This window comes from Nannobrachium achirus (assembly GCF_963921795.1).
Source record: "Nannobrachium achirus genome assembly, chromosome: 22".
NCBI lineage: Eukaryota > Metazoa > Chordata > Actinopteri > Myctophiformes > Myctophidae > Nannobrachium > Nannobrachium achirus.
In genome coordinates, this window is record NC_137829.1 from 36,880,070 (window position 1) to 36,899,174 (window position 19,105).

The window sequence follows — 19,105 nt, forward strand, 5'->3', positions numbered from 1 at the left end:
GGACACGCAGCTCTTTTTCTAATGAGATTACTGCTTTCCTGGCTTTCCATGATCCTGAACGCATCGTTGGCACACACACTGGTATGTGTGCGTACTGTACATACCACACAGATAGAGACGAGTACAGTACCTCACACATAGATGAGTATATCGTCACTGTCACGCAGAAACCTCGTATGTCCAGGTATCTCTGTTTTTTCGTAAAGTAAAGTCCTGCTTCATCATACAAGACTGTCGCACAAAACTAATGAAAATAGCCGATCTACAAGGAACGGTTTTGGGGCGCCTGATGGAGGGGAAAGGAACTGGTTGGAATAACATGTTCCTTCCACGCGCTACATCCAAACCGGGGAAACCCCCACTGTCAGGTGAAAAGAAGCACCTTGGACTCCTCATGCATAGAAGGAAGCACGAGGTCAGTCCGTTGTCTCCCCAGGCGCGGCAGAGGGAGAGCAGAGCCCAGGATTACATAGGCAATTGGCACTGGGTGAAAAAAATGGGTTACAAAATCGTGGGATAAAAAATGATAAAGGAACGGTTTTGGACATACAAGGTTTCCCACCCCGACAACGACGATATGCACGCACATGCACACACACACACACCCACAGGGGCGTCAATTAGGTATAGTTAGGCCTAATTCAGAAATTAGCCTACAAAAACAAATATGTTGCTACATACTGTACATGTACTGTAAGCCCCTCCCATACATATATTATATGTACTTCTTCTTAAAATAAATATATCATGCCTGTTGCTAAGGCGTGCAAGACACCAGTCATGTTGCCATATCTAAGCTTTTTCAGAACTGACGCCACTGCCCACCTACCCACATTCTCGCTGCTAAGAAGGCAACAGCCAGAAACAATCTCTGTGCTTTATGTCCGGTAAAGCCAGAAAGCCTGCGAAAACCCGGTGAAAATGCTGCTCCGCTGGCAGCGGGCCGCGGCAGACCCATCTCAGTTCTCTCCCCACAGACACACATTTCTCTTTTACTCCGTTCCCACTAATTACAGCTCCTATCGTCTTGGCAGGGCTCTTCGGCTTATGCCATTTCTCATAGATAAGTGGACGGGACACAGATATTTCATCCGCCGTGATTTATTTTTTATTTTTTTATGTACATCCTTGCACGCAACCACACAGACGACACACAGGTTGATAAAGCAGGTGTTGGCATAGTGGTGAAGATAAGAGTTAAAGATGGGGTGCCATGATTATCAGGTATTATGATTATACTAGGAGGAAGATTTTGTTTCCAAAAGAATGTACAGAAAGAGTTCAAATTAGGTTCTTATGTGGCCACACCCACCAGTTCATTAAGTATGCCTGGTTATCATGGACCCAGCTGAAGTTAGCCACACCCACAGTGTTGGGTGAACGGTAAAAGGGGAGGGGATCATTATATGATGTCACTCTATCCGTGTTTTTGGATCGGTAGCAGGGGCGTCACAAGGTAAAGTGGGACTGAGTTACTAGGGCCCAAGGTGGAGGGACCTTGATTATGTTATACTTTAGCTATTGAAAAATAGCAGATATAGAAGCTCCTAGAAGGCACCTGCTATATTTGAAAAGTTGTGAGAAGGTGTGCAAATCTTTGAATATATGTATTTTTTAAGCGAACATTTGTAACTCAAATTTTGCTTCTGGGGGGTCCCTGGAACTAAATATTTTGAGATGGGGGTCCGTGGCCAAATAATATTATTTTGAGGGTCCTTCACGTGAAAAAGCTTGAGCAACACTGACATACTGTAGAAACATTTTTCAAAAACCCTTTTGAAATATTCAAAGATTTGCACACATTTTCACGATTTTTCAAAAATAGCAGATCTACAAGCTCGCAGCGCGGCACCTGTGAGCTTGTATATCTGCTATTTTTCAATAGTTAAAGTACCCAGGGCCCAGAATTTGGTGCGACACCCCTGAGTGGTAGACCATAGGCTGAAGAATGTGACTGGACATTGAATATTCCAAACTGTTAGAAATGTACATCCGTTTCTTAGGATTTACGTCATGATATCCTTGTTAAAATGCCTTGTGACAAGCCAGTTATCTCAAATAGATCTAAATATAGATGATTTGTCATTTTGGGTCTTTTCACCTTCGTTTCGATAAGGCCAGTGGAGAAGACAAGAAACAGGGGAGAGAGTCGGGGAGTGATTTAGCAGCAAATCCGCTGCCGGGTTCTGGATTAGGGATGGGACGATATGAAAATGTCATATCACGATTTATTGTGACAAAAGAAATCGCGATTTACGATATTAGCGCGATAATCGAAATCCATTATCCTGGGGCGGAACATTTGCCAAAAAATTGCCGATCTACAAGCTCACGATACGTTACAACGCGGCTATTTTTTGGCAAAGACATTTGATAGAGAGTGAAGAAAAGACGTATATTATGAATACCTTTTACCAATTATAGAGGGTTTAAGTGGTACCGGATATGCAGCTCGGCAAGTAAAAGGTGAATTGATCCCGGTGCATGACGGAGGACGATATCACGTTAAATTAAATCTCCACAATACGATTATCATGAGTGTTTTTTATCACGATAAACGATAATATTGCGTATTGTCCCATCCCTATTCTGGATTCAAACCCAGGACACGCTGTCATGCATAAAGCCTATGTGGTACATGACTTAACCACTAGGCCATGGGTGTCCCCATAAATCTCAAAGTAATATCGCAATGTAACATCTTTGTAAGGGGTACTGTAATTGGGAACATAGAACAGCATTGGTTCTCAAAGTGGGGTCCAGAGACCCCCAGGGGTCCTTGAGGGAGTTCCAGGGGGTCCCCAGCTAAATAATAGTTATTTTTGTACACTCTCAGTTAAATTAACGACATTAATTTTACAATACAAACTGGGGGTCCTTGGTGTGAGAATCATTGCTAAGAGTCATAAAAATCTTCTCTTATGGGGGTCCCTGGCATATCTTTTCAAAATGGGGTCCGCAGGATAATAAGTGTCAGTTTGGGTTTCCTTGACGTGAAAACATTTGAGAACCACTGAAAAGTCCGGAGTCTTCATTCATCCATTCGTATGCTCTGAGCATGTGCAAACGTAACCAATGCTCAGAGTTAAAGGAGCTATAGTCAACTTTGTCATTGTAGGGCCGACACTTTGTTTACATCTTAGTCTATAGACTAGAATGTAAACAAAGTGTCGGTCTGACAATGGCCAAAATGATTATTTTATCATTATTTTACGCTTTTTGTGGTCATTTTTGAATAGAAACACATATATGAAGCTTATTTTTTTATAAAATATTTTCGAAACATTATTTTTATTTTAGCATCCGTTTTTCAAGAAAATGTTGACTATAGCTCCTTTAAATCCACACCAAGGATTTAGCTGTGTACATTTGGCATGTTCCGTGTCAAGCGACACCGCCGAAGCTCCCAGCAGACATGTGCACGTTGGCTGCTGTGAGGACCGTCAGGGGCGTCACAAGGGAGGGAAAAGTAGTGGGACTGAGTTACTAAGGGCCCAAGGTGGAGGGGCCTCAATTATTTTATACTTTAGCTATTGAAAAATAGCAGATATACAAGCTCACAGCGCTGCACCGAGTGTCGCGCTGCGAGCTTGTAGGTCTGCTATTTTTGAAAATTCGGGAAAATGTGTGCAAATCTTTGAATATATGTATTTTTTAAGCGAACATTGGCAACTTAAATTTTGCTTCTGGGGGGGTCCCTGGAACTAAATCTTTTGAGATGGGGGGTCCGTGACCAAATACATATCATTTTGGGGGTCCTTGACATGAGCAACACTGACATAGAAACATAGGTTTTTCAAAAAACCTTAGAAGGATTTGAAATATTCAAAGACTTTTCAAGATTTAAAAAAAAAATAGCAGACCTACAAGCTCGCAGTGCGGCGCTGTGAGCTTGAATATCTGCTATTTTTCAATAGTTAAAGCAGAAACTAAAGCGTAATAATGAGTTCCCAGTCTAAATGGGTTAAACCCCCTCCTCCCCCTATGAAGAACATTCATGGGGGGCCCGCAGTGAATCCTCGTACCCGGGGCCCAGAATCTGGTGTGACGCCTCTGAGGACCGCACCTGTGATAGCGACGGCGTGCTCACGGGAACAGGCTCTCTAATCATCAGGCCTGCCATCTTACCACGCCGCTGTCCTTTTCCGCTGGAGTTTACCAAAGCTAATTACCGTTGCAGGGCTAATTCCTAGATTTCCCCCCTGGTTTGGACTGGGACTAATAAGTAAGAGCCTGGAAGTAGCTCTGACCACCGGGCGGGGAGATTCATGCACACTGTCAAATCATAGACTGTAAATAAAATATGGACGGTGGAAAGCCATTGGTTTCTATGCTGCGCAAATGAAGCTTTTTTTGGCCGCTGTATGGGTGCCGCCATCATCTATCTATAAATGCGAGAAGTCTCTGCGTGTGTGTTTGTAATCCGCGTATCTCGAGAACCGTTCGTCCCACCGGCTTCAGATTCGGCACGCGCGTTCCCCGCCGCGGCACGGAGTGCAGTGCCGGGCCTCGACCCGACCCGACGTGCGGTTTTCCCTAACCGGCGCGAAACGTTCGGAATCTCCTTATGCGGAAATCGGCGCAAAATCGGCACAAGCGCTGACTCATTGTGACATCACTGCAGTGCCGGGCGCAAGCGCTGAGTCATTGTGACATCACTGCAGGCAGATACAGGGGCCTAGCCTCGACCCGACATACTGAGATCTCCATATATGGGCATATGGGCAGATACAGAGATCTCCATATATGGGCAATACAGGGGCCTTGCCTCGACCCTACAGATATCTCCGTATATGGGCATAAAAGGGACACAGACAGATATATCTCCGTATATGGGCATAAAAGGGACACAGACAGATATATGGGCATAAAAGGGACACAGACTGAGATCTCCATGACAGATATCTCCGTATATGGGCATAAAAGGGACACAGACTGATACAGAGAATGGGCATATGGGCAGATACAGAGATCTCCATATATGGGCATATGGGCATAAAATGGACGCAGATATATGGCCATAAAAGGGACACAGACTGAGATCTCCATATATGGGCATATGGGCAGATACAGAGATCTCCATATATGGGCATATGGGCATAAAAGATGGACACAGATAGAGTATATGGGCATAAAAGGGACACAGACAGATACAGAGATCTCCATATAATGGGGTTTGCATTAAAGGGTGGGGCATTCATTCCCTATTTACATCGTTCCCGAGTTGGCCAGGTCGCAAACTCCATATATGGGCATAAATGGGCACAGGCAAACAGATGGTCAAACCAGGTCCTAGAGAGATCTCCATATATGGGCAGAAAATGGACGTAGACAGACATATCTCTCCATATATGGGCATAAATGGACACACGCAAACAGATGGTCAAAACGGATCCTATGACAACAGGTATAATGGGGTTTGCATTAAAGGGCGGGGCATTCATTCCCTATTTACATTGTTCCCGAGTTGGCCAGGTCGCCGACTAGACGCTCGGCCGCCCGAAGGGCGGCCGAGCTTCTAGTTGTTTTAATGCTACCAAAGGAATGCTATTGGCTGCCAACGGTCACGTGCCACCGCAGGGATACATGGGACATTGTCTTGAGCATGCCGAAAATAAAGCACACAAAGAAGAATCATCACAAGCCTTTGATCACAAGCCCCTCCTACAGCATACCCTGCTTTAACATCAATTATAACATCACAAAACGCATGTCATGGTGATTGAAACGAGGCTTTAAACTAGCGACAGGAACCATAAAGTATTCATGGCAATGTTTATTAACTCTTTCTCAGCCTGAACGCACTATTACGCAATTTTGCGCAAGAGCCTCCCAGCCGACACGCACTTTTACGCACTTTTTTTTTTTTTTTTTTTTTGAAACTTCAAAGCCTTCCCCAACTTCTGACATTGTTTGGAGTGAACCACATCAAAGGAAAGCCTCAAATCACCAGCCCAAACACAAACCAGCTGTCTCAGATCAGAGAAAATCACATCACATTACCACAACAATCACCAGACACAAGAGCTGTGGGAACCGTCTTGGCATTCTAGCCGAGTGAGAGCAATTGAGATGGCTGATTGATAAAAAGAGAGAGAGAGAGAGAGAGAGAGACACTGAGAGACACTGTGTGTGTGTGTGTGTGTGTGTGTGTGTGTGTGTGTGTGTGTGTGTGTGTGTGTGTGTGTGTGTGTGTGTGTGTGTTTGAGGAGAGGAAAAAAGAGAAAGAGCTAGTATTTTTTTTTTTCAACTTCAAAGCCTTCCCCAACAGCAACAAACTGTCTCAGATCACAGAAAAACACATCATAATTATATTTACCTTTTGTATAGTCCATCCATAGTTTGTAGTAGTAACAGACAGTAGTAAAAGTAAGAACCATGACGATCCAGTAAAACTTTTTGTAACGGCTGTAGAAGTATAGTCCTCAGTAGTATACTAAAGCACTAAACTAAACCCCCCCCCCCCAAACACATGGCTGATCCTTGCCGTGAATGCCGTACATCCAGCAATCCCAGGCCTGGGGAGGACCCAAATCACCATGGTAACACAAGGTAACACAAGCTGATTGGCCACACAATGGTAACCATGGTGATTTTAGTCATTCCAGGGCCCAGGACGAGAGAGAGAGTGTAGCAGACTCTCTATGTCTCTCGACCACTCGCTCTGCCACACCTCTCTCTCTCTCTTGCTCTAATTTCCCTCTCTCTCTTTCTTAGTAAGCGGTCTTTCACTCCCCGTGTCTCTATGTCTCTCGACCACTTGCTCTGCTACACCTCTCTCTCTCTCTTGCTCTAATTTCCCTCTCTCTCTCTCAGTAAGCAATCTTTCACTCCCCGTCTCTATGTCTCTCGACCACTCTCTCTCTCTCTCTCTCTCTCTTTTTTTTCCCCAACAGCTGACATTGTTTGAGGTGATCATCACAGTAAAGTCTCAAATATCACCAGCCCAAACACAACAAACTGTCTCAGATCACAGAAAAACACATCATAATTATATTTACCTTTTGTATAGTCCATCCATAGTTTGTAGTAGTAACAGACAGTAGTAAAAGTAAGATCCAGTGTTGTTGTTGGTAGTGTGAGCCAGGTCTCACAAGCCAAGCTAAAAGAGAGGCGTCAATTGGGTATGGCAAGCTATGGCAGCTCACATACCTTGGCTACAGGGGGAATATAATAAAATGTACTGTAATCGTGCCTGTTGGAAAGGTATGGCAACATGACTGGTGTCTTGCACGCCGGGCCTCGCGCGCGTGAAAGACAGCTTTTTTTTTTTTTTTTTTGCCATACCTTTTTTTTGCCATACCTTTTTTTTTCGCTGAGCTAAACGCCCTGCTCGATCGGCCGTGGTCCGCGGACCACCGCCGATCGAGCAGGGCGTTTAGCTCAGCGGCGTCAGTTCAGAAAAAGCTAAGGTTGACGCTGGAATGTCTTTACAAGATTAGGAGCATATGTATCACTGACGCTTGGATTCAGCCGTCCTGGGCCCTGGAATGACTAAAATCACCATGGTTACCATTGTGTGGCCAATCAGCTTGTGTTACCTTGTGTTACCATGGTGATTTGGTACATGACCGTCCTCCCCAGGCCTGGGATTGCTGGATGGACGGCATTCACGTAGCAGCAGCCATGTGTATGGTGGGGGGGGTTTAGTTTAGTGCTTTACTATACTACTGAGGACTTGCTGGATGGACGGCAATCTCTCACCGTGTCTATATGTCTCTCTACCTCTCGCGGAAAAAAAAGGGAGAGAGAGTGTGTAGCAGACTCTCTATGTCTCTCGACCCACTCGCTCTGTTACACTGCTCTCTCTCTCTTGCTCTAATTTCTCTCTCTCTCTCTCTCTCTCTCTCTCACAGCCGTGATACAAGAGAGAAAGTTGGGGAGAGAGAGATTGATTGATTGATTGATTGATTGATTGATTGATTGATTGATTGATTGATTGAAGACTTTATTAGAAGTTTGCATAGGAAAAGGTACAGTTTCATTCACTGGTACAAGGTCTACTAAAAGGAGATCCATGAAAATACTAGGCTTATTTCCATAGTAAACCATATATCTCATATAACATTGAATGACAGACAAATAGAACACAGTACTATGCAGTAGATATGTAAAGAAAAACAAAAAAGAAAACAGTAAGAGTGCACGTGTGCGTGCGCATGCCCATGTTCGCGTGCACATGCATGTTGCACGTTGCAGAGGGGGGGGGGGGGGGGGGGGAGAGAGAGAGAGAGAGAGAGAGAGAGAGAGAGAGAGAGAGAGAGAGAGAGAGAGAGAGAGACAGTGACACAACGTAAACACATGCACGTTGCGTGTGTTTATTGATGTAAACTCAAGACATGCATCAGACTGCATTCTGAGATAGACAGCGCCGCCGTGTGGATGACAGGCGTGCCTGCATCCACTGCTATCAGTATGGACCAGAGCCCTTATAGGTCTATTGTCCACATAACTTGAGGGATTGAGCTGAAATGTGCCTTTATACTTGAAAAGTCTGTAAAACACGTATTTGTTTACCCATTTGTTTGAAAACATACTGCCTGATGCATCATTGAAGCCAAAAATAGAAGGCTGAAAAGAGTTATGTTTGATAGCATCCTTTCGAAAACATGTATTCAGAAAGCTGTTTTGGTGATTACATCGCCTACAAACAGCCCTATTTCTAAACAATAGAAAATGATAGCAACTTACTACTTGGCGGATTTGTAAAGAGGGCGAATTGATCTTTCCATACGTATATGGAAGTTGGTATATTCACAGTAGAATGAATAGATATTCTATTTATTATACTAAAAAGTCGTTTATCTCAAAATGTCTATGCAAAAAGGCTGTTTTGATAGCAAAACAATCTTTATAAAGTTGCCATTTACTAGACTATAGAACAAGATACAGATTTTCTAGTTTGATGTATCGGAAAGAGCGCGAGCAGGCCTTTCCAGTCATATGGGTGTGGTGTGCAATACACTCTACAGACGATGCGTAATCGTCCCCCAAAATGAGTGAAAAATCCGGCAGTAGAGACTTAGAGCCAGATTTAAGGGGGCTGAGAAAGAGTTAAGGTAAGAAAATCTAATTCGGGGGAATAGTGGAATGGAATGGAGAACATGTTGCTTCTGGTGCCAGAACAGCGCAACTAGCGGCCAATCATAGGAACGTTCAGTTCCGTGTTTGATGCATTTTAAATCAGGACAACTACACCCGTGTCAACCTGGTCCAACCAGGGGTGTCGCACCAAATTCTGGGCCCTGCGTGCTTTAACTACTGAAAAACAGCAGATATACAAGCTTTCTATGTCAGTGGTGCTCACACTTTTTCATGTGAAGGACCCCCAAAAATCTGCAGATCTACAAGCAGATCTACAAGCTCGCAGCGCGGCACTCAGTGCCGCGCTGTGAGCTTGTATATCTGCTTTTTTTTCAATAGCTAAAGTATAAAATAATTCCAGGCCCCTCCACCTTGGGCCCTCGTAACTCAGTCCCACTTTTATCCCCCTTGTGACGCCCCTGACCTCGTCCAACCTCTGGAGGGGCGTGCCAAGGCCTGTTTGGGAGAAAATGTGGACCCCGTTGTTTGGAAGGTGCGCTGCACGTCAAACCGGGCAACAAGAGGTTAACCGTGGCCGCTAGCTCGAAAGGCTTTCCCCTGCATTCACAAAAAAAGTAGGAGCAGCGGAGAGGGAGACTAAAACAGACGAGCACACACACACACACACACACACACACACACACACACACACACACACACACACACACGCACACGCACGCTTGCACGCAAACATACTCGCATGCACTCAAACAAGACACACGCATAAACACACACACACACACTTACACTTCAAAGCCCTGTCATCTGGCACTGCGGAGAGCTGGTTTGAATTAAGTTTAATTCTCCTCCTCTCTCTTCTTTCCAAGTTCATGGCGAAAGAGGGAGTGAAAGGAAAGGGGGGAGGGAGGTGAGAGAGAGAGACAGAGAGCGAACGAGAGAGAGAGAGAGAGAGAGAGAGAGAGAGAGAGAGATAGAGAGAGAGAGAGAGAGAGAGAGAGAGCGAGAGAGACTTGTGCTTCTGGTTTTCATTAGGGCCAATTTTCTTATCTTTTTTCTCCCCGCTTTTTTTTTTTCGAGGCTCAGGCTTGATCCCCTGCAAATGCAACGTGGCACAGGCCAGTGCAGGAATGGGAAGGTGCCGGGCCGCGAGGCACGCATCCCCTCCCAAAGAGAGAGAGAGGGCGAGGAGGAGGAGGGGGAGGAGGGGGGGACCACAACAGACGGATAAACAGTGTGGTTGGAGAAAGAAGAAGAAGGGGGGGGGGGGGGGGGGGGGGGAGATTGTGTATCAGTGCATCGCCTGATTTCCCTGTTCCAGGGACCAGGGACACGCAGAGAATATTAGAAAGGCAGGGACTGGAATTTCTTAAAAGGGCCTTTTAGTGAAAAATATCAAAAATAGCCGACCTCCGTGGAGGCTGACTTTGTTTACATCCCTCATATAAAAGAATAGAAGAGGGATGTAAACAAAGTCAGCCTGACAACGGCCAAAATGATTATTTTATCATTAGTTTACGCTTTTTGTGGTCATTTATGAAAATTATTTTTATTTTAGCATCCGTTTTTCAAGAAAAAGTTGACTATAGCTCCTTTAACTAAGTATAAAAAAGGCAATGTGGCGTACAGCAGGGATTTCTACACAGAGAGGGTAATTCTTTCAACATGAGATGCTGCGTTCAAGTTTAGGAGAGTTTGGAAAGGGCACTTTAGTCCATGGGCCATACGAGATGTCGGTATCGGAAAGGGGGCAAAGGTTATCATGCATTTTTGAAAAGCTCTATATCTGTAGATTATAATTTGGTATGATAACCCTTTCTGAGACACAGCTAAATTGGTGTTATCAGCTGCTAGAGTTGGTGTCCCATTAACTTAAACAGCCCCACAAGACTGTGGTTTAGTGATGAAAAGTGATGAGTTATCACCACCTTTCCGATACCGACATCTCGTATGGCCCATGGACTACTTCTCTTGAACGCTACCTTCAGGTATGCAGCATATTATGTTAAAAGAATTGCCCTTGTCTGTGTAGAAATCCATGCCTTCACGCCACATCTCCAGTATTGACTTGATTACGCTTAGTTCAGTGTGGCATCAAGCACCGAAAATAGCCGACCTCCAAAGCTTGGAGGTCTGCTATTTTCGATGTTTTCACCAAAAGGCCCTTTTAAATAATTTCAGCCCCTGCCTCTCTAACATTCTCTGCACTCCCTGGTGTGTGTGTGACTGTGTGTGTGTGTGTGTGTGTGTGTGTGTGTGTGTGTGTGTGTGTGTGTGTGCATGGCAGATCTATGAGCTGCGAGACGAGGCCGGGTCGGTCCCGCGGGGCCTATTACTCATCAGACCCCATAGGGGGGAGGGATGACGCCACGGTCCGAGGTGACACTTGAGGAACTCCCGGGCTTGTTTCATCTCCTTCCCTCCGTCCCATTTCCTCGCCCCCACAATGCACAGGACGATGACATGACTGAGAGTGTACATGTCTAAAATAACATAGCTCCACATGTGTCATGTAAGCTAAGACGTGCACCTGCACTCGTATTAGGCCATGTAGGTGAGGATGCAAACATCTGGGTGAACCGGCATATGCACACGATATTCTTTCTTTCTTTTTTTATAATTTTCATCCCACGATTTTGTAACCCATTTTCACCCACTGCCAATTGCCTATGTAATCCTGGGCTCTGCTCTCCCTCTGCCGCGCCTGGGGAGACAACGGACTGACCTCATGCTTCCTTCTATGCATGAGGAGTCCAAGTTGCTTCTTTTCACCTGACAGTGGGGATTTCCCCGGTTTGGACGTAGCGCGTGGAAGGAACACGTTATTCCAACCAGTTCCTTTACCCTCTTTCAGGCGCCCCGCCGGTGGCCAGGGGGAGACATTATAGAGACCAGGATTACAGCATGTTTTTGTGAGGGTACCTACCCTAGGAGACACAAGGAGAGCATGCAAACTCCACACAGAAAGGCCCTTTCGCCAACCCCACCTTGAGTGTGGGCGCTGATGACGCGGAGGAGAGAACACACCCCCAGTGCCCACAGCGTCCCCCGGCGGTATAATCGAACCCAGGACCTTCTAGCTGTGAGGCGACAGCACTAACCACTGCGCTACCGTGCCCACTTCTTTTTTCTTTTTTACCAATGTTTCATGAATTTTAGGGCTTAGATCAAGGAGCTTGCGCTTCAAACAGTATCATGCCAACATGGATCACTTGTTTGTAGTTTTGTCGAGTGAATGAGGCAGTATTAGTGAGCAGCAAAAGGCTTTTTTTTAATCAGTTGTCATCTGCAATCAAAAAGCTTTTAACAGAAGTTCCTTGTAGCAAATAAATCCTTAAATATGCCCAATAGCAACTTTTGACGAAAGTTTCTTCATTAATCCATCTCGTTCTCAAGAATATGTTGACAATTAGTACCTATAGTTAAATTAACTGAATGCGAGGGGTTGTAGATTGGGAATGGCTTTGGTTTATTGGAAGCCACTGCAGGAGCAAGACTTCAATCATCATTATGTGGCTTCAGTGTGGAAGGCTAAGTGAAAGGCAAGCTACAGTAGGTTATTAGCTACCACCACATTAGCCCTCGCCTTTCAAGTGCAAACTCCTGCAGACAAATACACACAAGGTCTTGGTACAATGCAGGAAGAGTTCCTCTGACTTAAAAAGCAGGCAGTATTTCAATTACAATAGGAGTTCTGGAAGCATTTACAAAAGTCTGAGCTTTTAGAATGTTGTGCCAGTCTTTTGAAAAGGCAATACTATGAGACGACACCCTACAGTAAATGCATTTCCCAACTAAGGAGTGACTGTCAGCATATCGTCGTTGTCGGGCGGAAACCTCGTATCTCCAAGTTTCAAATTTGTACGTTCTTTCGCTAAGTAAAGCCCTGCTTCGTCATACAAGGCTGTCGCGCAAAAGTAGTGAAAACAGCCAATCTACAAGCACACAACGCCTCGCGGTGCGAGGCGTTGTGTGCTTGTAGAACTGCTGTTTTCACTAGTTTCAATCATTTTTAAAATGAACGGTTTTGGACATACAAGATTTTATCTGCTCTGCTCGTAATGTATCAAAATGCAGCATGATACCTACTGTACTTAAAAGAAGAGAAAATGAAAACGCAAACTATTTTACAGCCTAATTTGGATGCCTTTCAAGATAACTCCTGCTCAGAACGCTGGCTGCCTCTCTCTCTCTCGGTTGGGAGGGTCAGTGATATAGTCGTAGTTTTCCCAACATCCTCGTTGAGCTGTCAAGGATTTCCCAATAAAACCACGTTGATTTACATCAACATTCAAGGTATTTAGCTGAAAACTCTAATCCACCACGACTTATAATGAGTAGGCAGGCATGGGGTCAGCATTTCTGCTCGAGGACAATTCCGTGGGGCACAGGGTTGCTGTGGGCAATTAAACCCATTCAGAACGGGTACACAATTTGTGTTTCATTATTTTATGCTTTAACTATTGAAAAAATAGCAGATATACAAGCTCACAGCGCGGCACCGAGTGCCGCGCTGCGAGCTTGTAGATCTGCTATTTTTTTTAAATCGTGAAAATTTGAATTTTGACCCGATTCTATAAGTGTCTTTTGAATCCTTCTAAGATTTTTTGAAAAACCTATGTTTCTGTGTCAGCAATCTGGCCAGCCATCGTCAAAGAAAAGGTCCTTTTCACTTCAACTGGAGCTCAGTTTGTCTGTTCTTGAGAGACTACTATGTCAGTGGTTCTCAAACCTTTTCATGTTAAGGACCCCCAAAATGATATCTACATATACTTAAATGTAGACCAGGGGTTCTCAAACTTTTTTAGGCCGTGACCCCCAAAATAAACATATTTGAACTGGGGACCCCCACCCTGACAAGCACTTGGTGGAATTGTAGGTATTACATTTAATGTGACTCGGTTCCACAGATAAATATTGTGAAAATAGCAGATCTACAATGCCTCGCAACGCGAGGCATTGTGTCGTTTTAGAGATGTTAACGATTTTGATTTCAGTGAATGGGGGCATGCGTATAAGTGGTTAAATAATAGGTCTTTTTAGACACAATAAGCCCATTCCCAAGATGCATCACAATCTTTCATGGGCAGATGTGACTTGGGGGCTAGCAGTGTTACTGTAAATAGTAATAGAAATCACCAGCTTATTGTGTCTAAAAAGACATATTTAGCCACTTGTACGCATGACTGAAATCAAAATCGCTAAACCCGCTAAAACGATAGAACGACGTAAATGATCCTCTTTTCTTTTCTCTAATTACAATCTAAAATATGAACCCTTGTTGTAAAAAAAAAATGAATAAACAGCTTGAACGTGGGAGAAGTGAAAAATATCAATCGTCAGTGTCTGCAGACTCTGCACATGGTAATGATCATTGCCCACTCTCACTCTCACTCTCACACAGACACCCTTTAGGTGAAGGTAGCGCCTCGAGTGTAGTCCATAGAGTTAGTCTCTGTGGCCAGCAGCAGTAAACTCCGCAGAAGTAAACACGCAGTACACAAGTGTGTGGATGACTGTCCCATAGCTTGGGCGGCTGTAACCATGGCGACGGCTGTAACCATGTCATAGAATCTGCCGTGTTTACATAAAAACACTAATAAACAGCGTACAACAACAATGTGCATATGGTAATGGTCAATTGCTCCTGCCACTGAGGTACAGCACAGACGTACAGACAGACAGATCTCCTTGTTTATATGTACTAGCCCTTACCCGTTCAAAGATATGAGCTCTGAAATGATGTGCAGTGTGTGGGTTATGGGGTGTGCACTGTGCACACAGTAGGCTATATGAGGGATGGAAAGTAACTTTAACTGGTGCTTACATGATAAAATGTAGGAGCATCAATGTAAGAAATACCCGTTTCGTTTAATGGCTACAGAGATACTGTGTACCGATCTGCATGATTTTTGGACAACATCTGTAACAGGGCCAGACAACCCACCCCCCCCCCCCCCCCCCCCCACCTGCGCGCGCGCGCGCACACACACACACACACACACACACACACACACACACACACACACACACACACACACACACACACACACACACACACACACACACACACACACACACACACTAAGCTGGTTAAACATGTTGCCTCATGCTAGATGCAGAATAGATAAGCCTCATGCTAGATGCAGAATAGATAGTAGATACACCATAAAATGCTAATATACAGCATACGATTTGTGAAAGTGACAAACGGGCTTCACAGTTATGTCAGGTGTGTTCATATGCTAATGGTGATGTGATTTCAGATCAATTGCTCCAGCCACTGAGGAGAAACGCTGTTACAGACAGACAGACAGACAGACAGACAGACAGACAGACAGACAGACAGACATTCGGAAAATTATATGTTTGATATACAGCCCTTACCCGTTCAAAGATATGAGCTCCGAAATGATGTGCAGTGTGTGGGTTATGGGATGTGCACTGTGCACACAGTATATGAGGGATGGAAAGTAACTTTAACTGGTGCTTGCATGCTAATATGTAGGAGCATCAATGTAAGAAATACCCGTTCCATTTAACGGCTACAGAGATACTGTGTACCGATCTGCATGATTTTTGGACAACATCTGTAACAGGGCCAGAACCCCCCCCCCCCCCCTGCACACACACACACACTCCCCCCCCCCCCCCCCCCCCCCGTGTGTGTGTGTGTGGGTTTGTGTGTGATTGTGCATGGCCTGAACAACAGCGCCCCTGATTGTGCATGGCCTGAACAACAGCGCCCCTCCCTTAACATGTGTGGTCACAAAAGGTACTGTAGGCTAAATAGATATAGATACAGTACACCCTAAAAATGCGAATATACAGCATACGATTTGTGAAAGTGACAAACGGGCTTCACAGTTATGTCAGGTGTGTTCATATGCTGATGGTGATGCGATTTCAGATCAATTGCTCCAGCCACTGAGGAGAAAAGCTGTTTCAGACAGACAGACAGACAGACACTCACTCAGACAGACAGACAGACACTCACTCAGACATTCGCAAAATTATAGTATAGATGTACACACAGAGTCACATGGTCCCTGAGATCCCAGCGTACACAGAGTATATCGTCGTTGTCGGGTGAAAACCTTGTATGTCCAAAACCGTTCATTTTGCATTTATCATTTTAAAAATGATCGAAACTATAGTGAAAACAACCGATCTACAAGCACACAACGCCTCGCGGTGCGAGGCGTTGTGTGCTTGTAGATCTGCTGTTTTCACTACCTTTGTGCGATGAAGCAGGGCTTTACTTTGTGAAAAAAAACATAATTTGAAACTTGGGAGATACGAGGTTTCTGCCCGACAGTGACGATGCACCACCCTGTGTGTCGCACATGGCTGCAGCCGTTGGCTCATAAATCCCACCCTAAGTGTGACATAGTTTATGTGAGCGTCAGAGGTGCACGTGGGACATCAGAGCAGGGCATGAGGATGACACGGTGGTGGGGCAGGGAGAGGACGAAGAGCACGCAGACGCCTGGGCTTCATTAACCCTTTAAGACCGGGTATGCGCTAGACGCGTTAGACTTTAGAATCCTGTTAAGACTTTAGAACTACTTTAACCATTATTTTATGCTTTAACTATAAAAAGAAATAGCAGATATACAAGCTCTAGATTGTAGATCTGCTATTTGTTTTAAATCGTGAAAATGTGTGCCAGTCTTCAAAATCCTTCTGAAGGTTTTTGAAAAACATGTTTCTACAGTATGTCAGTGGTTCTCAAACCTTTTCATGTCAAGGACCCCTAGAATTATATGCATTTGATCACGGACCCCCCCATCTCAAAATATGTTGTTCCAGGGACCCCCCCAAGAAGCAAAGATTTGAGTTAAAAATGTTCGCTTTAAAATAATATACATTCAAAGAAGTGCACAAATGTTAAAAGGTTTTTCAAAAATAGCAGATCTACAAGCTCTACAAGAGTGTATATATCTGCTATTTTTGAATAGCCAAAGTATTAAAAAAAAAACAACGTTTACGTGACACACATGCGTTCCCGTTCGTAACGGGTTAACGGGCCAAGGTGTGCTTCCGCCTGGGGGGGGGGGGGGGGCAGGGTTGCGTGCCGATGGCGGGCCAGTCGACATTGGCCTGTCGGTTTGATGTGTCTGCGAGGAGGGGGCCAGATGGACATACAGACACACGGGCTCATCTTCAAAGAAGGCTGGAACCAATCCAGACCTGCTCCGTAACCATATGGCGGCGTAGGGGCATGACTGTATGAACAGCACTGCCATGTGTGTCTGAGCGTGTGTGTGTGTGTGTGTGTGTGTGTGTGTGTGTGTGTGTGTGTGTGTGTGTGTGTGTGTGTGTGTGTGTGTGTGTGACGTGTACATCTCCGGGTGAGCACATGCCTGTTTTAGCATGCTTGCATACGCTATGTGTGTGTGTGTGTGTGTGTGTGTGTGTGTGTGTGTGTGTGTGTGTCTTGCACGTGCGCGTCTGTCTGTTTGAGGTTATAAATAGCCCCAGACAGCGGACCTAATAGAACTCAGGCCTGGCATTAGATAGGAACAGTCTGCCTACTAAACGGTCACAGCCAGGTCATGTTTTACAACACATCATATATTACATACGCTCGTTTTTTTCTCCTCCACACAGAATGGCTCTGTGACAAAAAAGGAAATACACAGAATGCTACTATTCTTTGGATCTACCCACATCAGGTGGCATTCACTCTGCGCATCCTAAAATCTCAGCTAGTGTTGACTTAGCACTTAGAAGCCCTTCTGCACTGTGACATACAGTCAGACGCCTTGTCGGTTATTATCGCAGTGCTGTTCAGATAATTGAACATATTCACACAAAGGCCATTTTTGGAATGGGATTCTTCATTGATCCTAGACCTGAATATGTATTGGATCATCACAGCACTGGGTCTTGTGTGGCACGAGTCCTTGTGTTAAAGACCCATTGAAATTAAAAATATTTTTCTTTACACTTTTAGAGCTTCTCCGTGGTAATCATATGGGCATTCCTAAAACTAGATGCCCAAAAAATTGAAAATAAACAATCTTTGTGTATTTTTATATCAAAAGTCCCTAAATAGCCCATTCTTAATGATTTCCTGTGAACAGAAACGTGCTGCGTGATGACATAGACAGACCTTTTGAATATAAACGAACCTTTGATTACATTCACCTGTTTGATTCCCATTGCTGACATTCCTCCAAACACAGCTGTTTTTAATTACAGAGCTACTCCGTTTTGAATCTCATTCAAGATGACGTCCAAACTATGTGTTACTCATTGTAAACTTAATGAGCACAATAAAATATGTATCTGTAAACATTATAGGTTAGAATAATAAGCAACTTAGTAACAAACATTCTGCACAAGAGGCAGCCTGGTCGTGTCTCTCTACCTTGCTAATGAGGGCTACAAACAAAAAAATGGTAAATGGTGCATTTATATAGCGCTTTTATCCAAAGCGCTTTACAGCGATTGTGCATTACATTCACCCATTCACGCACACATTCATACACCGGTGGCGGAGGAAACCATGCAAGGCACCAACCTACTCACCGGGAGCAATTAGGGGTTCAGAGTCTTGCCCAAGGACTCTTCGACATTAACTCAGGGGGAGCCCGGATTCGAACTGGGAACCCTTCGGGAACCCTTCGTGCTCTAATAACGGTTTCTCTACCCCTGAGCTATGCCGCCCCCAACATTAGGCATCACAAGATTTTATGTTCCATTGCCTGAAGGGCTGGTCCCTTCTGATTGGTTCAGAAACACACAGGCTTGCCTTTCAGACTGAAACTTCAAAATAAAATGCCCAAAATAGCCATTTCACTGGGTCTTTAGGGATTTAGTGCCATGCTGTTCCAGAGTGCAGCAGCAGAGTACACGGGTCTGATTCCAAGGCCAAAGCTTGGCGTGTTCAACTAGGGATGGGACGATAAGCGATATTATCGTTTATCGCGATGAAAAAACACTCACGATAATCGCATCGTGGAGATTTAATTCATCTTGATATGTCCTCCATCATGCACTGGGTTCAATTCAGCTTTTATTTGCCAAGCTTCATATCCGGTACCACTTAAACCCT

At 44.6% G+C, this 19,105-nt stretch overlaps 1 protein-coding gene and 1 long non-coding RNA gene across 2 annotated transcripts in view; both read right to left on the reverse strand.

Annotated features, from left to right (window-relative positions):
- LOC308308325 overlaps positions 1-19,105 on the reverse strand; it is an 839,845-nt gene that overhangs the window by 88,222 nt on the left and 732,518 nt on the right. The gene's annotated exons all lie outside the window — the stretch shown is intronic.
- Positions 1-19,105, reverse strand: part of hdac4 (histone deacetylase 4) — a gene marked incomplete at its 3' end in the record, with an annotated part of 312,733 nt that overhangs the window by 42,963 nt on the left and 250,665 nt on the right. The window lies entirely within an intron of this gene.